General features: G+C 34.3%; 1 pseudogene; it reads left to right on the top strand.

Moving 5' to 3' along the window:
* The first annotated feature begins 441 nt into the window (after window positions 1-441).
* Window positions 442-890, top strand: LOC101680063 (annotated as a pseudogene).
* Window positions 891-12,803: the final 11,913 nt, after the last annotated feature.

The raw sequence follows: 12,803 nt of genomic DNA, 5'->3' as shown, positions 1-12,803 counted from the left end.
TATAAGAGGCCCTTTCATGGAGTGAGCCAGAAAGCTCAAGGTCCAGCAAAGCCTTGCATAAATTTTCAATCTTAAGAGCCTTCACAAACTTATGTTTTTCTCTAAGTGTACTAGTATAATCTGAAACACCATCTCTCCCAGATAACTACAAAGTCCTAAGGTACATCCCCATCATTCACTTCAAGCTTCTGTCACAAAGATCCTGTCCCTTCTCATCCTCATCAAGAAGCAGTTTTGCTTGTTTCTGTCCTAGATATTTGTATTCTGTTAGAGTCCTCAGGTCTCAGTCATCCATATCTGTGAGTCTGATGCTGCTTGCCACAATGACAGAATGTCCACGTCCAATTGCTTCTCATCCAGATTTGATATGATGTATTTTTGTTTGCTTACTTTTAAAAATATTCTTTAGAGCTCTTTACTCAGGCCTGTGGTGCTGGCAGGATGGGCAAGAGTCCTGGTCTTAGTACTTCCAGAAAGCTCCGTAGCTGCTGACGAGATCAAAAATGGCATCATAAACAATACAAGAAAGCCCTTTTGAGCACAGTTCTGAAGATCAACACTTTTGGAGGCGCTGCCTATGCAAAGGAAATTGTGCTGGAAAAAATAGGGGTAGAAGCCAAAACTCGAATTCTGCCATCAAGAAGTGTGTCAGGGTCTACATGATCAAGAATGGCAAAAAAAAAAAAAAAAAAAAAAAAAATCACAGCCTTTGTACCCAATGATGGTTGTTTGAATCTTATTGAGGAAAAGAATGAGGTTCTGGTTGCTGGATTTGGTCACAAAGATCATACTGTTGGTGACATTCCTGGAGTTCATTTAGGGTAATTAAAGTAGCTAATGTCTCTCTTCTGCCCTTATGCAAAGGCCAAAAGGAAAGACCAAGATCGTAAATTTTGCTGATGAAAACATGATGATAATAAAATTTCACATGCCCAAAAAACAATCAATCAATAAATAAACAAATAAATAAAATATTCTTCAGAAAGAAATAAGGGTTATATTAATCTCTTAAACCTATTATCCCTAAGATGACTAATTCATTGAGAATGAAGATACTAGTCCCTAGGCTTGTATAAACAATTCCAGAAAAATAGAGGATAGGCAAAAAGAACAGAAGACCTAATACAGAATTTCAGCAGGAGTGGACCTGCTGAAAGAATTATATTTGTTGGTTTCTATCTACTTTGACCATCTAGCCTGAGGAATGGCAAACTTCTTTTTAAGTAAAAGGCCAGATAGGGAATATGTTGGTCTTTTGGGGCTATGTAGTTTCTGCCTCAACTACTTAACTATGCTGTTGTAATGTTAAAATATTGTCAGTGTGTTCCAATAAAACTATTTATAAAAACAGAGGGTGGGCTGAATTTGATCCACAGGCCATACTTACAAACCCTGATCTAGCAGATGGTATAGTCCATAAATACATGTAACTGCATATCCAAGCAATCAATGCTCAAATCCTAAATAAGAGTTGAGAAATGTGGCTCTTATTCTTCAATCCAGTGCCTATCATCTCACTGATTCATATTATAAATGGTTCCTTACTATTGGTTAGTAAGTTGATGCTGAGTTTCCATTAGGGTACTTGTAAATCTTGTAAATCAGTATCTCTTGGAAGCTGAAGTTATTATCTTTTCACAAGTTTAGGATACTAAACAATAACAGGGAAAAACAGAAATTTTCATTTCCTAATGCTTGGCGCCACTGCTATAAATAACTCTTCGGTGTAGTAACAACACTCAGAAGTAATATTCCAGATCAGCCACCTGTTTCTGTTGCTACTCTATAATGCAAACACAAATAACCTTTAGATTCACTTTCTAGTTGACAGTAAGTGTGGCTAATATTATGTTAATGTTAGAAAGAACCTCGAATTTTGAATGTCAAAAGAAGAATAAGATAAAATTAAGAGATAATAATGATATAATTTTGTGTTCCATCATTATTCCAAGATTTACCTAATCACACCACTATAATTTTTGCTCTCAAGTTAGGGAATCCCACCTTTAACATTTAAACTGACTAGGTACTATTTACATCATATTTTATAGTTTTCAATTGCTTGTCTTCCTGAAATTGATTTTAATTCAGATTTAGAGGGAAAGGGTTTGCTTTCATAGTCTCCCAAAAAGATGTTACACCTTCTTTATTTTATTCTTAGGCAAACCTTATTTTCATCTTGTGTATTCATTGTCAATCTGATCATATCGCCCATGTTGGGCGAGATGGATATACAGTTCTCTTACATCACTTTCCTCTAATTTCCTGGAGCTGTGCCAAAGTTCTGGAATGTGAAGTCTTATATAGTATGAGAACATTATTAACGGAGAACCTTCTGGTCTCTGAATCTCCTGCCAAGAAGGTATCTGCAGATACATCTTTATCCCATCTGTTGCTTGGTCATCTGTTAGTGATCAGTGGCCCCACGAGAACTGGAGTTTATCAACCTGAATATATAGTCCTTCACAATAAAGTTCTGCTTACTGTCTCTGTACCAGGCTTCCTCTGATTACCTAGTAGGCTTTCTCACTACAGGCCTGTGTTGATCCACAAGGATGTTGTATAGTATGGGGCTTACTATGGTCATCTTCCCTTGCAGATGCCCTCTCCTTAAAGGCCAGAGATTCACAATATCTTAGATATGTTTGGGTCATTCTACCTCTCCTTTCCGTCTTGAATATTTCTGAAGTTCTGCCACCTCATGAGTCAAATTTATGCCATCCATTCCTTCATTTCCTTCCAAAAATTTCTACATTTTCTGTATGATTTCTGATGTCTGCCGCTTATTACTGCTCTTATTGTGTCTCCCGGACAGTTTGGATTTGGATTTTTCTCAGTAAATGCAAGTGCATTTCAGCCCTGCCACCATAAGATTACTGCTGGTTCCCTTTGGTTGTGGAACTGAAACACAGATCCTTCAGTAATACATGTAGTTATTATCTCCATCTTTAGTCCAGGAGTTAGATAACAATCAACACTGCCAGTAGGTAATTCTTATTCTTATTCTTTCTTATTCTTATTCTTATTCTCATTCTCATTCTCATTCTCATTCTTCTCCTTCTCCTTCTTCAGTAGAGAGAGATTGCACACTAGTGAGGAATGGAGGGACATAGAGAAAGGGAGAGAAGAATCCTCAGCAGTCTCCATGATCATCATGGAGACCAGTGTGGGTCTCAATCTCACAACCCGAGATGAAATCAAGAGTCAGATGCTTAACCAACTAAGCCACCCAGGTGCCCCAGTAGATTATTTTTCTTAAACTCTCAGGTTGTATGCTTATTTCCAAATTATTTTGGGATTTGGGAAAGCACTCCACTGTAGCTTCCATGTATTTATATTATTGTTCTTATTTTTTATCTATTTTTAAAAAATAACTGATGATAAGCCTATGACCAGTTCCATCAAACTGGTTAAGGAAATGGTTGTACTTTCCTAGTCACAAGAGGCAGAATTTGGGCAAATATTACTCTAATTACTGGGTAGGTTTTCTTATTATAGGTCTCTGTTCAATCCCAAGTCTTTCAAGGCATACTTATTGTCATCCTTAATGCTAGTTTCCCTTGCAGAGGCCCTTTCTCTCAGAGGAAAGCAGGACGTTTTAACAAGGCTGATTTAATGTAGCTGTTATGTCAAGGCTGCTTCAAAATGTCAATGTTGAATGTCAAATGAGTATTTTTGATTACCAAGCTATGTATGCAACAGCCATCCCTGACCCTCACCCTATCCTTGACCCTTTCTTCCAGAGAACAGACCAGCTTTTCTCTTAACATTTTCCACTTTCAACGTCTTGTGGTCAGTAGGTCTCTGTGGGATTGGGGTTATTTTCCAAACCCTCTTTATTCAATCAGCTTCTCACTGGAAAGTCTAACATGATATTTCCCCATCATTCACATCTTAATGAGACCGTTGGCATTTCTCCTGCATCAGATTTACGTAGTCTAGGGGATTTATACTTTACCCTTTTTACATGTTATTATTACCTGAAATTCATACTTTATTCAGACTTTACCTAATTTTACCTAATGCTTCTCTGTTCCAGGATTTCATTTAGGATTCCTACATTCAATTGATGTGTTTCCTGCTAGGCTTCTCTAGATTATGACAGTTTCTCAGACTTGCCCTGTTTTTGATGATCTTAAAGATTTTTTAGGAGTACTGGAGAGACATTTTGTAAAACAAATCTGCATTGGGATTTCTTTTTTTTATCATTAAGCTGGAGTTATGGGTTTTGGGGAGAGGAGCCATGAAGGTAAGATGATATTTTCATCACATCATAGCAAGAGTTCATGCTACCAACATGATATCACTGTCATATAAACTGATATAAACTGTGATCACCTGCCAGAGGCAGTGTTTGTCTGATTTATTCACTATAAAATTACTCTTTTTCCTCCATTCTATAATGTGCTATTTGGAAGGAAGTCACTATACACAGGTCACACTTAAGGAGTGGAGAATTATGCCTATTCCCCACACATTGAGGAGGGAGTATCTATATAAATTATTTGGAATTATTCTGTAAAAGAAACTTGGCTATTCTTTTCTATTTGTTTTTATTTATTTACTTATTTAATCACTTATTTACCTTAATATGGGTTTATGGATATTTATCTTATAGTTTGTTATAATCCAACACTATATTACTTATTTGGCCCCTCCAACTACTCCACCTTTGTCTATAAAAAGCTCTTTCAGTTTCTTCTGTGTCTTTTGACATTCTCTCACAGTTGTGCATGGCATTTTGCTTCATTTTGTTTTTAGTTCTTCCTACTTTGTAGCACTACAATATGCTCCAGGTTTATCTTGTATGTACCTATCCCAGTCCTAGAACTAGGCTTTTCTTCAAAGAGACTTGGCTCCTTTTATTTGAAGAATACTGCTAGAAACCAAGAGCTTCTATAAGTTCATCTGTGTCTTTTTTTTTTAATTTTTTATTTTTTATTTTTTATAAACATATATTTTTATCCCCAGGGGTACAGGTCTGTGAATCACCAGGTTTGGGAGGGAAGTTCATCTGTGTCTTTCACAGAATGAAAGATTTTAAGTTTAACAAAGTTAAATTTATCATCTTTTTTCTTTAATAGATTGTATTTTTTGGTGTTTTATTTAAAAAGTCATCACAAACCCAAGTTCACACGGATTTTCTTCTATGTTTTCTTGTAGAATTTTTATAGTATTTTTACATTTTACAATTTTACAATTTACCTCAATTTTACATTTAGGTATATAACGCACTTGAGATCAATTCTGTACAAGGTGTAATATCTGTGATTAGGTTCATATTTCCGTATGGACTTCTAATTGTTCCAGCACCACTGGTTGAAAAGACAACTCTTTCCCTATTTAAAAAATAAATGTATTCACTTCATTTAAAGTAAAAACAAAATGAAACTTGAAAATTTCACTCATTTTGCCCACCCCCATCCTCTGTCTCTGGCAATCACAATGTATGTGCTTCAAAAAAAATAGATGATAGATAGAACTATATATAATATAAATATAATACATACTTATAAATACACACATATATGTACAATATAAATATATATATGCAATATACATATAAAAGAGATGATAAGGTATTTTTCTTTGTCGGACTTACTGCACTTAGCATAATGCCTTGAGTTCAATCCATGTTATCATAAATGGCAAGACTTCATTCTTGTTTATTGCTAAATAATATTCCATTGTACATAGATATTATACAATTTCTTTACCTGTTATTTCATTGTTGAACACTTAAGCTGTTTCCATATCTAGGCTATTGTAGATAATGGTACAGTAAATGGAAGTTCATATACCTTTTCAAATTAGTATTTTTGTTTTCTTCAGAAGAATACCCAGAAGGGGAATTGCTACATTACATGGTAGTTCCATTTTTAGTTTTCTTTTTTTTTCTTTTTTTTAAAGATTTTATTTATTTATTTGACAGAGAGAGATCACAAGTAGATAGAGAGGCAGGCAGAGAGAGAGAGAGAGGGAAGCAGGCTCCCTGCTGAGCAGAGAGTCTGATGCGGGACTCCATCCCAGGACCCTGAGATCATGACCTGAGCCGAAGGCAGCGGCTTAACCCACTGAGCCACCCAGGTGCCCCATTTTTAATTTTCTGAGGAACCTCCATACTGTTTTTTTGTAGTGACTACACCAATTTACATTCTCACCAACAGTACACATTTTCACTGTGTGCATTTAGTTCCCTTTTTCCTGCATCCTTGCCAACATTCATTATTTCTACTCTTTTTGATAATAGCGATTCTAACATATGTAAGGTGGTTTTGATTTGCATTTTCCTAATGATGAATAATGCAGAACATCTTTTCATATGTTGTTGTTCATCCATATGTCTTCCTTAGAAAATTGTCTATTCAAATATTCTGTCCATTTTTTTTTTAAATCTTTTTGTTTTATTGGTTGAAGACATACTTCTGTCCATTTTTTGATCAGATTGTTTGGCTTTTTCTTATTGAGTTGTATGAGTTTTTTATGTATGTTGGATATTATCTCTTTATCGGATATATGATTTGCTAATAGCTTTTCCAATTTAGTGGATTGCCTTTTAATTTTGTTGATGGTTTCCTTTTCTGTGCAAAAGATTTTTAGTTTTATGCAGTCCCACTTATTTATTTTTGTTTTTGTTACTTTTGCTTTTGGTGTCAAATTCTAAAAAAAATAATAAATACCAAGACCTATGCCAAGGAGTTATCACCTATGTTTTCTTCTAGGAGTTTTATGGTTTCAGATGTTTTTTAAATTTTTTTTAATTAAACTTTATTGTATTTTTTCAGTGTTCCAAGATTCATTGTTATGGTTTCAGATGTTATGTTCAAATCTTTAACCCATTTTGAGTTAATTTTTGTATGTGGTATAAGAAAGTGGTTCAGTTTCATTCTTTTGTATATGGCTGTGCAGCTTTCCCAACACCACTAAATGAAAAAAAAAAGTTATTTCCTTATTGTATATCTTTGTCATAAATTAATTGACCATACATATGTGGCTTTTTTTCTGGGCCCTCTATTCTGCTCCACTGACAAATGTATCTGTTCCTATCTATGCTCATATCATACTGTTTTAGTTACTACAGACTTGCAATGTAGTTCGAAATCAGGGAGAATGATGCATCCAGATATGTTCTAAGGTTGCTTTGGTTATTCAAGTTCTTTTATGGATTTACACTTTCCTATCTATTTTTCTTTTATTTTCTGAAGTAATGTCAATTCTTGAAAGTAGTTTTGGATACACTTTCCACTGCCACCAAAGTGTGGCCTCACCCATTTAAAATGACACATATAATTTCTCTGAAGTTATACTCTAATCTTTACTGCATGAAGCTAAAAAAGAATTTACAGCATATTGAATATATTGGATATTATATAACCTAGACTTCCACTAACAGACCCTAATAATTTCTGAGGGAAATACATTCTCAATCTTTAACTTTTTATTACACAAATAGTACGTTTTCATTATAGAAAATTTAGAAATACATAAAAGCAAAAAGGGGAAAGTCACTCTCTTCTACTTCCCAGTTAAAAATATTATTAATATTTTATGTATTTTTCATTAATTTGATGGTGCGTACATACACTTACATATATATTTTACAAAACAATTACAACTTTGTTGCAAGATAATTTCTCCCTTGGGGCGCCTGGGTGGCTCAGTGGGTTAAGCCGCTGCCTTCGGCTCAGGTCATGATCTCAGGGTCCTGGGATCGAGTCCCGCATCGGGCTCTCTGCTCAGCAGGAGCCTGCTTCCTCCTCTCTCTCTGCCTGCCTCTCTGCCTACTTGTGATCTCTCTCTGTAAAATAAATAAATAAAATCTTTAAAAAAATGATAATTTCTCCCTTAATATATCTTGGACATATTATTGTCAATACAAAGAAAGCTTCTTTATTTCTCTTTAAATCTGTGGAATATTTTATTGTCTGAAAGTACTATACTCAAATATATCTATCTTTTCTTCCATTGGTAGAGATTTGGTCATTTTCAGGTTTCCAATATTTTTTGATGTTTCATTTGTAATTATTTTGTGTTGTAACTATTGCCACAATTAATTTTTAAGCATGCATGTTTCTATATGATTTTTGTAGGATAAATTCCTAAAAGTGGATTTCTGAACCAAATGATATGAATACACTAACAGGTAATGCCATATGATCTTCTAAAAAAATCCAGCAATTTACATGTCTTCCATAGAATGCGAAAATATCTGTTTTGCCAATCCTAAATAGTTCTGGCTGTTATTTACATTTTTCATCTTTGTTATCCTGATAGGTACAAAAAGTACTTTTATTTTTATTCATAATTTTTAAATGATTAATACTATAGAACATCTCTTTAAATTGATTTTTTTCTCTAAATCTCTTGTTACTTTCCTTTGATAATCTCTCTGGTATAAAATGTATGAAATATTTACATATTAAATATATTAGCACTCTGCCTGTAATATATGATGCAAATGTTTTATTACTGTTTCTCTTATGCCTTTCAATGGTGGTTTAGGCCATATAGAAAACATTTTTTATTTATTTTCTGATTATAAAACACACCTTATTGTGAGATATTTAATAATAGGTTGATATAAATTTAAAACAGTCTTATCAGTCTAAGGATTTTTTAGTGCTTTAACAATCCTTACATAATTGAGACTGGATCCAAAACTAGTAGTAACCAGGATGAGGGCTGCATTAAACTTCTGACAGTCTGTGGGTGAATATTAGCCAGCTGAGCTTTAGACTCTATTTGATATTATTAGTTCCTTACTCAGTCACTTCCTAGCTGGGCGACCGAAGTTAAGGAACTTAACTTTTAAAGATTTAATGTTCTCAGCTACATAATGGAGATAATACCCACCTCAAAGTATTGTTATGAGATAAAATTTAAGTACCTTATGCATATTAGCTTTTTGCTTTCATGCTTTTCTCCTTCTGAAAGCCATTTGGCCATGCTGACCATCCAATCCATGTGGCCCACAGATCCAGGTTTCTTAGTCTAAGAGGCAGGATCACTAATCCACCACTGATATCAAGAGATGTTTATTCATTCATTCAACAGATATTTATTGAGCAGCTACTATGTGCCAAACATCATTCTATGTGCTGGGGGTACAACAATTAACAAAATGGAATAACATCCTACAACTTATATTCTAACTGGAGAAAATACACAATAATACACAATAAACAAATACCTAAATAGCTATTTAGGTATTTTAAATAAAATATTTTAGAGAGTGTAGCACTTGAATGTAATAAAGAGAGCCAATTATGGTTTGAGGGTTCAAAATTTCAGAGGGATAAGCATAGCCCAAAAAAACATGATTCAATAAGCAAACAGAGAGTTATGTGGTATCTGGACAGCTGTACCTATCAGAGAATATCTGCATAGTTCTCTTACTTTTGCTCTTGTTCTATGAGTATTCATCAGTTTAGAGATTCAAAGCATTTATTGATTGCATACCATGTAGCAGGCACTGTTTCAGGCACAAAAGATATACAGAAGAGAACAAGATATACATAGTCCTCAACCATCTGTATGTTACTGTTTAGCTTCTGGGATAGATACACAAAATAAAACAAAATTTTAAAAATAAATAAGTAAAAAACAACAGGTACTATGAAGAATATAAAACAGGGTAAGGGCTAGAAAGTAATTCTGGACTCCTTTAAATTAGATGGTCAGGAAAGCACTCTGAAAAATGACATTTAAACTTAGCATTGAATGACAAGAAATCAACCAAATGAAGATCTGAAAGAAGAGTTTAAACAAAAGGAACAAATGTGCAAATATGAGAAGGCAGGAAAGGAAAGGCCTAAGATATAGAAAATAATGGAACAAAATATACCAAAATAGTAGTTGGTAGTGGGTGGTAAGATAACTTGTTATGTACATTTTCTTATCTATACTTGATTGTGGTTTCTACAATTTCATAAATGAGAGGAAGTTACTTTCATAATCATAAAAATCCATAAAATATTAATAGTAAGAAGACATGGAAAATGTAATCTAGAGGAAAACACATAGGCTTTGAAGTCAGACACAGGCTGGAAACAGCTTTGTCAGTTACTCATTGTTGACCCAGGGCAAGACATCTAACTCTCTCAAAGTCTCAGTTTTCCAATCTAGAGAATGGAGATAATAGTTCCATGTATTACACATGTAGGGACACTAGCACAGTGCCTTGACCAGAATGCAAACTCTTAAACTTACTAGTCATGTGACTGTTGGTAAGTTTCCTCATCCTCTCATAAGCTCAGTTTCTTAAGCTATAAAATTGTATATAATAATGTTGACCCTTCAGGACTGTCACAGAGGTTAAATGAGTCAATGTATTACAAAATGACAGCATTATACCACTTTAGACACATACTAAGTGATAAATAATATTAGTTATCTATGGATGGGAGATTGATGGTGATTTTTATTTTCTTTAAACTTGATGTATTACCCAAACTTTTTAAATAGCCATATGTTTCTACTAAAATAAAAATTACCTCCTTATATCATTTACATGGTTTAATTCTAGCTGTACAATTTTGTCCCACAGAAACATTTACACAAGTTACAAGGGTGTTTACTGCAGCATTGTCTGTAATTGCAAGTATTTATAAACAAATACCCATTAACATAGGAGAGTTCCATAAATTACAAAAAATCTTTGCCTTGAAAAAATTATGAATCAATCACAAAAAGAATGAGGCAAACTATAATATGGTCCAACATGGGAAATGGTCCAAGATATAATAAGTTACAAATGAGGTTGCAAGACAATTATGAATAATATAAGCCCCTTTCACCAAAGATTATTATTATATACAGTATATTAGTTTGGGCATAGGGGGGAAAAGGCTTGAATAATAAACACTGATCTGTTAACAATCCTAATTACAGGGCTTTTCCATTTCTGTACTCTATAATTCTAAAGTGTTTAGATTGTTTAAAAAGATATAGAGTTGCCTTGTACATAGAAAAAGAAAATGTATAAAGGAAGAGGTGACTAAATTCTAGCAAGAGATCACTTAGATGTAAAGACTGAGTTATCCATTTGATTCTGCAAAAATGAAGCTATTTATGGTCTTAGTGAGAGCAATTTCGTAAAAGCAGTAGTGATACAAACAGGGTGGTAAAGGGGAAGGTAAGAAATTGGAAACAGAAAACTTATATGATTCTTTCTGGTAGTTTGGCTAGGAAGTGCAGGAGAGAGGACAATAGCTGGAGATGGGCGTAGGGACAAGGAAAGACTTTGATTTATTTTTCACTTTTTTTTTCCTGTGAACAATCTGAGTATATTTAAAATCAATGGGGACAGGAGGTGAAAGAGATATTGAAACTACAAAAGAAATTGAGAATAATTGATGGAGTAAGGTCACAGAAGAGGCAGTAGGGGAAAAGATCCAAAACAAAGATGAAGGGCTTAACCCTAAACAGAAAGTAGAATGAGATAGGGGTGGAGGGAGTTCAGAGGTTCAAGAACACTGGAGAAAGTCTGACTTGGTCACTATAAAAATTCACTGAAAGACAACAGCAATGAAACATTGAAGAAACACTGGGCACATCTAGACTCTGAAATCAAATCTTGAGATTATGTGATTTTTTTTTTTCTCAGCAGCACTCACAAATAATATTAAGAACACAAAAAATGGGAAGTGGATTGATTCTTTCATGGATTGAATTTTTCCAGGTAGTTTTAAATCAAATAAAGAGGTAAAGGAATTGAAGAAATTGGCTTGTTCCCCCCCACCCACCCAAAAAAAGGATAGCATGTGTATAGGGCTTGTGGAAAGTCAGAACATGGTGCATTTTAGATCCTACAAATGATTCATGTAGCTATTGTGCACGAGTTTTTAAAAAGTAAAATGAGATAAGGTTGGAGAAAAATAGCATAGAGGGCCAAGAAAAATAATTTGGAATTTATTCTAAGTATGAATGGAACCCATTGGAGTATTTAAGAAAGGTAATGACCTGGTATAATTTAACTTTTTAAATTTTTCTCTGGATAGACAATGAACCCAAAGCAAAATTAGATAAATACACTAAGATCAAGAACAAGACAAGGATCCTTGCTTTGCCGTATCTATTCAACATTGTACTACATGTTCTTACCAGGGAACTTAGGAGAGAGGAAAAGAAATAAAAGTCATCCAAATTGGAAGAGAAATAAAACGATCTCTATTTCCAGATGAAATGATCTTGTGTATTGAAAATCCTAAGGAACCTGCAAATAAACTATTAGAATTAATAAACAAGTTCAGCATGGTTCCAGGCTACAAGATCAATATGCAAAAATCATTTGTATTTTAATATGCCATCTATGGACAATCCACAAATGAAATTTAAAGTAATTCCATTTACAGTAACATCAAAAAGATTATGATACTTAAGAATAAATATAACCAAGGTAATGCAAGAATTTTACACTGAAAACTATAAAAATTGCTTTTTCTAAAGATTTTACCTATGTATTTGTCAGAGAGAGAGAAAGAAAGAGCACAAGCAGACAGAGAGAGGGGGAGAAGTAGGCTCCCCACGGAACATGGACCACCCCTCCAATGTGAGACTAGATCCCAGGACCCTGAGATCATGACCTGAACTGAAGGCAGATGTTTAACTTACTGAGCCATCCAGGCATCCCTATAAAACATTTATTTAAGATATATTTAAGAATTTAAGAAAAGGGGCGCCTGGGTGGCTCAGTGGGTTAAAGCCTCTGCCTCTGGCTCAGGTCATGATCTCAGGGTCCTGGGATCAGGCCCCGCATCGGGCTGTCTGGTCAGCAGGGAGCCTGCTTCCCTCTCTCTCTGCCT

The sequence above is a fragment of the Mustela putorius genome, unplaced genomic scaffold (assembly GCF_011764305.1).
Source record: "Mustela putorius furo isolate JIRA1106 unplaced genomic scaffold, ASM1176430v1.1 tig00000842_pilon_pilon_pilon, whole genome shotgun sequence".
Classification (NCBI taxonomy): Eukaryota; Metazoa; Chordata; class Mammalia; order Carnivora; family Mustelidae; genus Mustela; species Mustela putorius.
This window is presented reverse-complemented; position numbering and strand designations above follow the sequence as displayed.